The sequence below is a fragment of the Mauremys reevesii genome, linkage group 4 (genome assembly GCF_016161935.1).
Source record: "Mauremys reevesii isolate NIE-2019 linkage group 4, ASM1616193v1, whole genome shotgun sequence".
Taxonomy (NCBI): Eukaryota; Metazoa; Chordata; order Testudines; family Geoemydidae; genus Mauremys; species Mauremys reevesii.
Window position 1 is genome coordinate 71756169 of NC_052626.1, and position 13459 is coordinate 71769627.

Sequence of the window (13459 nt, forward strand, 5' to 3'; positions counted from 1 at the left end):
TTTTTGTTTGTTTTTTGTTTTTGCCGACTGTGCAAAGCTGAATTCACGCACGTTAAATGTGCGTAAGATAAGACTCATCTGTATTTGGTTGATTGTTCACACTCTCAATGGTCACAATACACCATAACCAGATGGAAGGGATGTAGGGTTCTCCTTAGTAAACTGGAGAAAAGCATTTTCTTTTTTGTCTGTCTCCCATTCTTTACAATTCGCCGCTTCTTCAGAGACATATAGAGTACTGCTATTCACATCTAGGATGACAACAACATTTAGGAGCCTGGGGATAAAGTTGTTTGGAGGAGAAAGCTTTCCCTGGGTGTCTCTCGCCTTCTGTTCAAGGTTGAAGTCTGAGAGGTCTTTATTCTCTACAAATGAGGATAAGGAGAGTTCTTAACTACTAAATTCTCTGTTAAAATGGAAGCTTGGTGCTTTTCCTTGGAGACAGAATGAGGCCTTTTGTAGAGGTTTTGCTGTTCTTCCTCCAAGCCCTAGATCTGGCTGACTTGTTCTGACCTAAAGACACTGAGACTTGGGGAAGCCAACAGATCCTGATCTGAATCTTCTCCTTTTTTCTCCTTTCTAGGCCTCTTGGACCTGAACTGGGAGGAATTCTTAGCTCCAAGAGAGCAGCAAGGCTGACACTGAGGGCCTGCTCTCCTTGAAGGTTGCTCTGTCCCACGTGCTTAATACTGGCATACTTTTTCTGAGTACGGTCTTTGGATACAGGAGATAAGACACTCTCCAAGACCTTCCCCCATTGCAGTGTCCCAGAGCTCAGGTTCCAGCACAAGCCCGAACGTCTACAAAGCAATTTTTAGCTCCACAGCCCAAGTCCTGTGAGTCAGAGTCAACTGATACATGCCAGCCGCAGCCATGCCACAGGTCTTCTATTCCAGTGTAGACACTCACCTAGAGTCTAGCATAGCTCCTGGCAGAAAGATCTGCACCATATTCTGGAGTTTTAGGTTCTTTTGAAAAATAAGAGGCTATCTATATACATAACTACAACAAAAAATATACTCATTCACACAAAGTGGGTATGTGAGGTGGGGGAGAGAATCAAGAAGGATTTTTCTCTTATTCTGAGATATCCCACTTAGAATATCACACTGGGTTCTCCTAAAAATCCCAATGATTTATCCCTGTCCAACATCTGCACACATGCCCCTCCCTGACTGTTTCAGTCAGGAAGAATGGTATGCATTTATTATTTATTTTGGTTTATAATACACAACAGGAAAAATTTATCTGTGTTTATCTAAAAAAATATTCTAGTAAATAAGGGCCACAGATCCATTACAATGGATACTTCAGCCTGCTTGCAGTTCGGGAGCAGAACCAGACCTGTCAATCACTGGCAGCAAGGGAATGCCCCAATGCTTAAATCCTCAACTTCCAGAGCCAGGATAATTTAATTCCACTTTCTTAAATTACAGATTGTTGTGCTTTTCCCTCAAAATATACTTAGAACAAACTCAGGTCTTCGGATGGGTGCTCTAGGGTCAGTTTGAGGCGCCTGCAGAATGTAAAGTAATCTCTAGAGGCAGAGTTGGAAGGATTTGCTGCACCAGTGCAACTGCTTCACTTGGTGCTGCCCTCCACCCTTTCAGGGCAACAATGCAGGCAAAGGATATGTACTCCTAACAAAGATATCAATAGCTGGGTGCAGGTCTATATGTGGACAGGATGCATTTTAGAAGCACTGCAGGCATGCCTGATATAGATAGTAGCAACACATTTGTGTAGTGCAGCTGGACCATAGCAGGCACAATATCAAGCAAGAGAAAAACCCAATGAAAGACATACAATAGCAAAAAGAATCTAACAACATCGAGCCTTGAGCACAAGTGTTCCTTAATGCAGGAAAACTTCCTTATTGACAGGGCAGAAGGCACATCCTGACTACTTGGAACCTTCCACCTAACCAGAAGCCAGTGGAGAGGGAGCAGATTAACAGTGGAACTCAAATTAAAATGGATTTAAAGAATGAAATGTGAGATGGTGTTCATCAGTAACAAGAGCAGCTCACTGAAATCACTCTGGAGAGCAGTCCAGTTAGGAGAACTCAGTAAGCAAGCCACGGAAATCCTCCAAAAGGGCATCTTTAATACACGAAGATATTATCTCCCCTGACCCTCAAACCATCAGCATCACCAAGCTGGTTTACAAACACCCTGTAGACTCAGAAGTCAGTTCTCTAATCCACGTACATTTTTAACAGTGAGGGTAATTAACCACTGCTACAATTTACCAAGGATCATGGTGGATTCTTCATCATTGAAAATGTTTAAATCAAGAGTGGATGTTTTTCTAAAAGCTATGCTCCAGGAATTATTTTGGGAAAGTTCTATGACCTGTGTTATACAGGAGGTCAGACCACATCATCACAATGGTTCCTTCTGGCTTTGGCACCTATGAGTCACTTTTTCTCTAGGGGTTAGCTTGCCACCAATCATTAATGAACAGAGGCAACTAGGTTCATCATAACTTCCACACACGCTACAAGAAACAGAATCATATAGATGCAAACAAATGGTATGCACCCCACAGATAGGGATGTTGTTCCTGCCTCACAGGGCTGAGGCCAGAAGATTAAAGCTCTTGGCTGCTCAAGTGATTGGTTTCACTATCTTGCCAAATACTGGCAAGGGAGTTGCTTCCTTCCTCTGTCACATCCCTTCAGTTGAGTTCTTGATCACAGCATGCTCCCCAGCACATGCTAAGCCACACAGCCACTACACAAGCACAGGCTGGAGAACAAGAGCCGCAGGTAATCTGATTCAGATCAATCTCCATAGCAACCCAATCTCTCTTCCCTAGATCCCAGCCTGTCAGAGCTATTTATATAGCAGCTGCAGCCATCCCCTTCTCTCAGCTCATAAACAAAAGCTCTCAGCACTGCCCCCACTACAAACAAGCTTTGCCCAGGAGCTGGCAATTAAATATCTACCTCCTGGCACCTGAAGGCCCCTGTGCTACATGACACCTTAATATCTTCCACAGGCACAGACCCTCCCATCAAAAGGGCTTTCCCCACCTAGGGATGTAACACAAACATCAGAGATCATTAGCATTCACTAAAAACTGAAAACATACAATACGCTCCCAGCTGACAAAGCATCCATCACTCACCCAGCCACAGCTGCTTCTTCAAAGCTTCCCCAAACACCCACTAGTATTGGTCCTTTTCAGTTTCACCCTAGTGCTGCTGTCCCAAAGGGCTATGTATTAACACAAGCATGAGACTCTTTCAGGAGTGGTCAGAGTGCAGAGGGGGCAAGCCAGGTGTGACAGCCAGTTGCAATCAGAAGAGCATTTGTCCCAGGAGAGCACAGCTGTCTTCATGAACAGAGATGTGGTTGCTGATGTAGCTGGGTTCCCACCCATTGATGGCTTTGGAGAGAAGACCCAGGTCTTGGATTGGCCTCAGAAGTAGATTAGGAGCTAGTGGAGCGATCACAGGAGAAGAGTGAGGTCTCTAAATAAATATTTGTATCTGCTCTCTCCTACCACAAAGACTGTTTCATGGAAGAAAGCAATGGCGATACACTCATGTGGGAGAACAGAGTCAAATGTGAGTAGTGTGCTGCAAAGAGAGTCACAAGACGGATCCACAGGATTAACTCTTAACTCTGGTTTCAGTTTAAACACTAAAAATAAGGTTTAAAAAGGTACTCTCTCACTTTGTCTAGAGCAACTCCCTTTTCTGTAATCATCCCTTCAACTCTCCATACTCCCACATATGCAGAATGCTGCTGCCCATTTTCTCATGTACAAATCCCACCACCCACACCCTTAGACAACTCCATCAGCTTCCCCATCATGACAGGATCCAATTTAAAATGTATATTGTTTTAAATAATCTCCAAGGGTTTACTCTAGTCAACCTCATTGGGGAGGGATAGTTCAATGGTTTGAGCATTGGCCTACTAAACCCAGGGTTGTGAGTTCAATCCTTGAGGGGGCCACTTAGGGATCTGGAGCAAAATCAGTACTTGGTCCTGCTAGTGAAGGCAGGGGGAGGAATTTGATGACCTTCCAGTTCTATGAAATAGATACATCTCCATATACTTAGTTTATCTCCCTTACTTCCTTCTATGCTTTTTCAGCCTCTCTGTTCCTCATAAAACTGTGCTGTTACAGGTACAAGAGCCTTCTCCAATGTAATTCCTTACATCTGAAGCAGTTTACTAATTATTTATCTTTGCCTCATCAGCTCACCATCTATCTTCAAATCTCAGTTAAAAATCTGTTTGTACAATCTGCATGAAAGACAATGAACACCAAGAAATTGTGTTGCCCTGAACTGGATTAGATGAGAATTTCCAAACTACCAAGAGTTTAAATTTTCTGTTGTAACATCTTCGTAACTTTTGTTTTTGAAGAGGAAACATTCTCAGCCTGAGTTGTGTGCTGGGGGTTTTTTATATCCAATTTGTCTACGCAGCAAGCAGGCTGGAGTTCTGATGCTACAGAAAATGAGAAGCCATATTCTAAGGGCCAAACACTAGAGATATGCAGTCATCAAAAATTAAAAAGCAGCTTTGATACAAAGTTAGGACAATTAGCATAAGACATTTAAACTAAAAATTGCTGGATGCAAACGAACAAGGATTTAACTGTTCGATTATTCACCAAGTTCTTTCTGATGTCACAGTGCTACCCTCCAGATAGGGCAGTTGCAAGTCAGGGACAGGGCCTGCAAGAAGACACATCACAAGAGGGCAGTGGGAAGAGCAGAGAAGATTTGTCCAGATAGTAAAAAGATGGTCACTGATTGATAGCTTCTTACCTCACCTTTGGACTGGTCACACCACTTGTTTAGCAAGTCACATCTCTCATGACACAATGGTCCTTAAGCTGAAAATTCAGTGCTCTTTCTTGGAGAGGGGCCAAAACAGGACAGGTAACAGGTTCCCTAGGATCCCCACAAGCTGCACATGAGGCACAGAAATTCCCTACCCCAGTGAGCCCAACCTAGAAAGGTTGGAAGATGGGCCAGTATGAGGGGACACATCACCACTCTAGTAGGGGGGAGGCTAACAAACTCTTCTGGGCTCAGCCAGCACTAATTAGGAGCACCTGTAAGGCTCGCTCTGTCTGCGGGGGGGGAGGGGGCGGGCTAGGGGGATTCAAAAAAGCCTGCCACAGGAAGAGGTGGCAAACAGGAAGAAGATTGCTGGTGACAGGGACAGATCAGCAAAGAGGAAGATAGTTGCAGACCTCACTGTCCCTGAGACTGCACAGACCAGGTATGAAGCAGGGTGGCCCAAAAGGAGAGCAGCAGACCCTAATCCTGATTAAAGACACTATACCTGCTGATAAACCTAACCCAAAGGCGTGACCAGAATGACTGCCTAAGAGACAGACCACCTTTGTCTCCCCCACCCCCGCCCCGATTCCCTCAAAACACACACACACACACACACACACACAGAAAAGGAACTTTTTGTTCATTTTTTTTTCAGACAACTCTTTGTGTGCTACAAATGGGGTAAGGAAATCATAAACAACTCAAAATTGTGGTCTGGTAGGGTCTCAGGGAAGCTCCCAACCTGCTACAAGCAGTAGAGAATGTGGGTATAATTACACCTGATACAAGGATTTAAAAAAAAAAAGCCAGAGAGGGGAACAGAGCTCAGCAGATCTGAACAAGATGGAATTGGAGCAGAGGTATAAGTGGCTAGCGGAGATACAGCAACAACAAGGTACTCTGCAACAGCAGTTCCAGAAGCTATTGCTGCAGCAGTGGACCACCCAACAGCAAGTTCAGACCACCCAACAGCTCTTGCTGTTGGGGGAACTGAGGGCCCAGCAGCAGGAGTTTCAAAAAGAAATGATACAACAGGTAGTGCTGGCCCTAAGTCCTTAGGAAGCCCAAGCAGGTTATGCTTCTAAAGAGAGGCACTTTCCCTGCCAGTACCTGTGAAGCTAACCAAGATGGGGCCCGGACAATGATCCTGAGGCCTTTCAATTACATTTGAGAGGGTGACAGGAGCATCCTGGTGGCCCTCAATTTTGGCCCCATATTGCACGGGTCCAGCAGAGGCACCCTACAGTAACCTGAACTTAGCCTGTTCTAAAAACTATACAGAGGTAAAGTCTGCCATTTTGGACTATTTGCACATTTCAGAAGAAACCTGTTACCAACATTTTAGATCTGAGAGCTACCCGAAGAGGGCCAGACCCCAAATAGTAGCACAGCACTTGAGGAAACATTACTGGAAGTAGCTCCACTTGAAAGAAAAATCAGGGGCCCAACTGGCCAAGGCAATTGTGACTGAACTTATAAAGACAGGCAGACAGCATCCATAAAAGGCAGAGAGTGGGTATTATGGCACTCCCCTGGGAAATTATCAGATGCAGTGCAGCTAATATAGGACTTCATAGAAGCTGAAGGATCACAGGGGCAGAATCCCCCAAGGCTTTGGCAGGGCCTGGGACATAACAGAGAGAGACCGAGGAGGATGAACACAAACCAGTAACATCCTCTCTGAGAGGTCCAAACCCAAAGTTGTCCTCCCAGATGGTCCTTTAGATCCATGATTTTCAAAGCTTTTTTCTGGTGACCCAGTCGTAGAAAATTGTTGATGCCTGCGACCCAACGGAGCCGGGGATGAGGGGTTTGGGGTGTGGGAGGGGCTCAGGGCTGGGGCAGAGGGTTGGGGTGCAGTGGTGAGGGCTGCGGGGTGGGGCCAGGAATAAGGGCTTCAGGATGTGGGAGGGGGCTCTGGGCTGGGACGGGGAGGTTGGAGTGTGGGAGGGAGTCAGGGTTCTGGGTGCAGGCTCTGGGGTGGGGCTGGGGATAAGGGGTTTGGGTTCCTGCAAGGGGCTCCGAGTTTGCGGGGGCTCAGGGCTGGGGCCGGGGATTGGGGCATGAGCTGACCTTGGGTGGCTCCCGGTCAGCGGCGCAGCAGGGGTGCAGAGGCAGGCTTCCTGCCTGCCCTGGCACCATGGACCACATTGCGCCCCAGAAGCGGCCAGCAGCAGATCCGGCTCCTAGGTGGAGGTATGCAAGCGGCTCCGCACAGCTCTCGCCTACAGGCACCGCCCACCCCAGCTCCCATTGGCCGGGAACTGGCCAATGGGTTGTGGAGCCAGTGCTCAGGGTGGGGGCAGCACGTGGAGCCCTATGTCCCCCCTGCCTAAGAGCCGGACCTTCTGCTGGACACTTTTAGGGTGCAGTGCAGTGTCAGAACAGGTAGGGACTAGCCTGCCTTAGCCGGGCAGCATTGCCTATGGGACTTTTAATGGCCCGGTCAACGGTGCTGACTGGGGCTGCCGTGACCCAGTCCCTTCCATTCCGCAACCCAGTTCTGGGTCATGACCCCTGGTTTGAAAACCACTGCTTTAGATCATGGGTAGTCTGGGGGGGGAGGGAGCAAGGTCAGGCGCAGATACAATACCACCAATGGGACTGCCATGCACCTCAAACAACTGAAGTAGGACCTGCAACCCAGAGTTCAGCCACTATTCCACAACCGAGTTCACCCCCATCTAGGAAAGGTACTGGAAACGTCAACCCGATAACTTGCTACTCCTGTGGGCAGACAGGACACAAAGAGAGAGTACGCTCTTATGGAATGTGAATATGCCCACGGTTGGGCTGCAGAAACCCGCGTATGGAAAAGGACTCCCACTAAGCTGATGGTGCTGGTGATGGACCAGTGGAAGAGGGTTCAACCTCGTTGTAGTCAGATGGTGGTCCAGGCCTCTATAGTAGGAGACAATGACTCCCCTAAAACTATGATCCACCCACAGTATATACATGGCGATCTGAAAAGATATCCCAGCAAAAGTCTACAGCTGACAGTGAGGACACATACTATGGTGAGAACAGTAACTCTTGCCAAAAAATTGCCCTACCCCATAATTATAGGCTAGGACTGTCCATTTTTTTTGGCAAGTCATTAACAAACAGGTTCATATAATGAACCAGGATCCAGGTCAATTGCTGCACCCAGTTCCCTAGAACTTGGCAAATCTTGGGGAAGCCAAAGCCCCCAAGGAGGGATCATTCCAAGCAACATAGTTGTCAACCCCCACAGAGAAAGAAGAGATAAGCAGTCAGGACCTGGAAGCTCTCCTACAGGGTGGGAGTTTTATGCAAGAACAGAAAAGAGTCTACACTGAGCTGTGCATATGAACAACTGGCCTCCATAAATGGGGAAGTAACAGAGTCTCAGCGGGGTAAGCAGCATCCACATTTTGCACTTAAGAAAGAGTGCCTATATCAAATCAGAAGGGATAGTGAGGGTCCCAGCCGCTGGCGCCATGAAAGTACCACCAGAGAGTGTTGCAGCTTGTGCACAACATCCCATGGAATGGACAGTTGTGAAGAGAGAAGACACTGTCCTGGGTATTAGCATAATTCTACTGGCCAGGCATGCATCAGGTGGTGAGAGAATACATTTCCTCCTACTGAGTAGCAGTTAGCCAGCAGCAAGGGGATTTCTAGGGTGCCCCGGTCCCTCTGCCCTTCGAAAGAACTGGAGTGGACCTGGTCAGTGCCCTAGAAAAGACCACATTGGGGCTTCAGTACATATCAGTGATAGTCAACTACGCAACCAGATACCCAGAGGCTGTTCCCCTTTGTTCTGTACACATACAGTGGTACCACCAGAACTCTTGAAGCTCTTCTCATGCATGGGATTTCCCCCCAAAATACTAACAGATCAAGGGATTAACTTCACCTCCTATGCTCCATTCTAAAGGTCAAGTCCCTGTAAAACCTTGGTGTACCACACACAGAGAAATGGCCCAGCGAACTATTTAACAAGACTATGAAGTGAATGTTGAGATGCTTTATTAGTAGCGACCCCAACCACTGGGACCAACTATTCTCACAGCTTCTGTTTACCATAAAAGAGGTCCTGCAGGCCTCTACAGGTAGGATTGCCAACCCTTCAGGATTGGCCTAGAGTCTCCAGGAATTAAAGATTAATCTTTAATTAAAGATTATATCATGTGATGAAATCTCCAGGAATACATCCAGCCAAAATAAGCAACCCTATCTTCAGGGTTCTCTGCCTTTGAGTTACTTTATGGTTGCCAACAGCAGGGAATCTTGGATTTGCCATGGGAGGGCTGGGAGGAACAGGACATAGGCCTTAAGCACAACCCAACACATCTTACAATTAAAGGAATGATTCGGGACATAAAGGTGTTTGCCAGAGAGAATTTAAGGAAGACCCAACATGCACAGAAACAAAATTATAGAGGGGCTCACCTATGGACTTTCTACACAGATGACCAGGTCCTTTTGCTGCCAAGTCAAAATTAATGGCAGGGTCGATTTGAAGCTGTTAGGCAGGAAGGACTGGTGGACTCTAAGATAAAACCAGATAGATTTTAGTTTCCTTCCTTCTATCATGTGAATCTTCTTAAACCTTGGAAGACATGAGAGACCCATCGGCCAAGAACAGACTACAGTGCCTGGGGTGAGTGCCTCACCCCTGCACAGAGGTAGCAATTCCTGCAATTGATCAAGGACTTTGCAACTGCACTCTCCCCCTATCCAGGGAGAATGCAGTTAATTCACCATCATCTAGAGATCACCCTGGGCTAATCAAGGAGAACCCTAGATCACTGCTATGGAGAATGAAGGGCACAGTCCAAAAAGAATGAGCTATGCTGGAGATGGCGGGAGGGAGGGAGGGACGGAACTGTGGAGTCCAAAAGTGAATGGAGGAGCCCCATGATGCTGGTTCCCAAACCAGACTGTTCAGTTCAGTTTTGCAGATCACCAAAAAGGAAAGCAGCAAAGAGTCCTGTGGCACCTTATAGACTAACAGACGTACTGGACCATGAGCTTTCGTGGGTGAATACCCACTCCGTCGGACGCATGTCAGTCATAGACTTTAAGGCCAGAAGGGAGCATCATGATCATCTACATTGTACATCATGTACATCTACATCATGATCATCTCCTGTACATTGCAGGCCACAGAGCCTCACCCACCCACTCCAGTAAGAGACCCATAACCTCAGGCTGAGTTACTGAAGTCCTCAAATCATAATTTAAAGACTTCAAGTTACACATAATTCACCACTTACACTAGTTTAAGCCTGCAAGTGACCTGGACCCATACTGAAGAGGAAGGTGAAATACCCCCCGGGTCTCTGCCAATCTGACCAGGAGGAAAATTGCTTCCCAACTCTAAATATGGCCATCATTTAGATCCTGAGCATGTGGGCAAGACTCACCAGCCAGACACCTGAGAAACAATTCTCTGTTATAACTCAGAGCCCTCCCCATCTAGTGTCCTTTCAACAGCCATTGGAGATATTTGCTGCTAGCAGTCAAAGATCGGCTATATGCCATTGTAAGCTATCCCATCATACCATCCCCTCCATAAACTTATCAAGTTCAGTCTTTAAACCAGTTAGATTTTTTGCCCCCACTGCTCCCATTGGAAGGCTATCCCAGAACTTCACTCCTCTGATGTTTAGAAAACTTTGTCTAGACCTCACCATCTCTGAAACTGCACGGACAAGGGATAGTGAAGTGACCCTAAGGGAGGGGCTGGATGCAGACCCTAATCCCGATTAAATACACTATATCTGCTGATAGACCCTCTTTTCGATCACCCTTTGGGTTTGGTTTAAGAGACAGACCACCTTGGTCTTCCCCCACACTGATTTTTCCCTTCCCCCACAGGAGAGGGGAGGGAGGAAAGGACCTGTTTGTTTTCTTCAGGCAACCCCTTGTGTGCTACAAATGGGGCAAGGACATTGCAAACTCAAATCATGGTCTGATGGGGACTCCAGGGATCCCCCAACACCCCCCTAGTCAGGAGCAGAGAGAAGGGGGAAAGGGGAGTGCAAGCTAAGAAGTGGTCTCAGTACTCTCTGTGCATCTCCAAAGAGAATGAAATTCAGGAGCACATAAAATCACAGTTAAAATAGATTTTTATATTTACCTGACCCCTGTGGCCCTCACTCAGCATCCCCACCCCCTTCCACTTTCTCCCAGCTTTAAACCAGTCACTCACTTACAGACTTCACTCCATGACTGCCCCAAACGGTACACACACACTTCCTTCGCTCTCTCCCACCCCCTACAGCCCAGAGCCTCTCAATCCTGACTAGCCCTGTAGTTAGTTCTCCGTTTGATTTCTAATCCTGGTTTCTCACTGACAGCTGGCCAGGGCTGGAAATGATGGAGTGGATGGACCCAGTGTCTTCTGGATTAGTAGTTTGCTATATGGAAGACTCAGAGGAGCTGGGAAACCAATGGAGGAAGCATGTTCACTGGCAGGGCAGTATGGGTAAAGGAAATGTTTTTAAAGCAATACCTAGAGCCAAGCAAGGAGCAGCATGTTGGGCTCTGAAGGACCCTTCTAGACCCAGGATGGTGACTACAGCATGAAGGGAAAACAGAAATCCTGTATTTGTAAAGGACCCAAGTGATGAGATGAGATGACTATGGGGAAAGGGAAATTGAGTTTTTGAGTGCAAAAAATCAATTCCAGTCTGGTTTAACTGCAAGTCACAGAAAGTAGTTACCATCTAATGGTAGTTCAGTGACTCCTTGTGTGAAATTTCTTTGGTGGGTATTAGTCCAGATTTTATAGAACAGGTGTCATAATTTTGGTAATAATCATAGCAAGAGACACTAATTGAGCCCCCTTGTTCCCAATATCTGAAGAGATACCCACAAATGAACAGGCCATAGGGACAGAACATCCAATCTCACCCCACAAGGGCCTCTTTGGAGCAGAACTGAGCCCCATTAGGAAGAAATGGGGCAGGGAAGCATGCACTCCAGCTGCTTGGGTTTTACCTGTGTTGTTGATATGCAGACTATTCAGTGTCCGCGGCTGTCAATTCCACACTTTTCAGCAGCAGGAAATTCACTTACAAATGAAAAAGTAGCAGAACCTAACAAAGATCTAGACCAGTGTTTCTCAACAACCAGTCTGGGGACCAGAGCTGGTCCCCGAGATCTCCCTCACACAGTTTAGGAAGACAGCAAGCTGGTTCCTCATGTCAAAAAGGTTGAGAAACACTGATCTAAACTTCCCCCTGCCGTGGGGCAGAAAGGATATCAAAGATCAGCAGAATGCACTCCAAAAGGGCAAAAACCCGAGACCAGCAAGTGCCCACAAATGGGTGTTTTGGGGTGAGAGAAGAACCATTTCCTTCCTGCTAAACAATCAGCTAACTGTTAACACTACATTTGCAGTCTTGCTAGGGGGAAGGGGCAGGGACAAGGGCAAGAGAAAATCTGCTCTTGTGGTTAAAGCAACAGACTGGGATTCAGGAAAACTGGGTTCAATTCAAGGCTTTGCCACAGACTCATCAAGACACCATGGGTAAGTCACTCTTTTTGCCTCAGTTCCCAATACGTAAAATGGGGATAACGATACCTCCCTATCTCTCAAGAGTGTCACAAGCATTAATTCATTCTTGTTTAAGGTGACAAGTATCGTAGACTAACCTACAAATAAATGAGAGGGAGCGCTCATATTAGATATTACAAGGTACATTGTAGTCAACATGAGGACCAGCCCCTGCTTTTGGGTCTGCCACAGCTATAAGATGCTTAATAGGCTGTGGAAGAAACAGAAGATTCACAGGCCACATTGGCCTGAGTTACTGAATTGATGCATTATTTTATATAGTGACCTGGACTTGTAGCAGAGTCTCATTGGACTGCAATTTCTGAGGGTGCTGCAAGGGTAGAATTGCCGCAGGATGGATAACTTAGGCACATGCAAACCATACGTCTCACTTCCAAAGCAGCACCAGTTCTGCCAGCTGGTCAGTAAAGGAAAAGCAGCAGTCAGCACCAGTGAGGAGGACACCCCACAATTCAATGGCTGCTGGACACAAAGATACACTGCCATCCAGGCTGGGAGTCCTCAGGTTTATAGCCAGAAGAGCCATTTGTGTTGAACTCCAGTGGGCTGATTCTTTAGAGTTTCTTTAAATTAGTCCCTAAGTTGTAAGACAAATTCAGACTAGAAATAAGGAGTACATTTTTAAGTGATGGTCATAAAAAATTCTCCCACAGCTCTCATAGGAATGCTGTGGATTCTCGGTCACTGAAAATCTTTAAATAAAGATATCTTTCCAAAAGACATACTCTAGCTCAGCCAGATGTTCGGCACTAGATACAAGAATTACTGGCTGAATTCTATGGCCTGTGTTATAGAATCATAGAATCATAGATTATTAGGGTTGGAAGGGACCTCAGGAGATCATCTAGTCCAACCCCCTGCTCAAAGCAGGACCAATCCCCAAATGGCCCTCTCAAGGATTGAACTCACAACCCTGGGTTTGGGTTTAGCAGGCCAATGCTCAAACCACTATGCAGTAGGTCTGATTAGATAATCATAATGGTCCTTCTGGCCTTAAAAATCTATGAAGACAAGCAGCATAATCCACCCAGAGGTAAGATACTGTGATCATTCCACAACTTTGTAGATCGCCCCACTAGGAAATGGTTTCTCAA

General features: G+C 46.5%; 1 protein-coding gene across 22 annotated transcripts in view; it reads right to left on the reverse strand.

Annotated features, from left to right (window-relative positions):
* MADD (MAP kinase activating death domain) overlaps window positions 1–13459 on the reverse strand; it is a 117532-nt gene that overhangs the window by 100057 nt on the left and 4016 nt on the right. For 18 of the 22 annotated variants that reach the window (XM_039535112.1, XM_039535104.1, XM_039535103.1 and 15 more), the window contains exon 2: window positions 9230–9329. The exons of 2 other annotated variants lie outside the window; for them this stretch is intronic. The gene's annotated coding sequence lies outside the window, so the exon portion shown is untranslated. Of the gene's footprint in view, window positions 1–3132; window positions 3201–4792; window positions 4958–9229; window positions 9330–13459 lie in introns of those variants that run through there. 2 more of the 22 variants (XM_039535107.1, XM_039535109.1) reach the window with 2 other exon arrangements.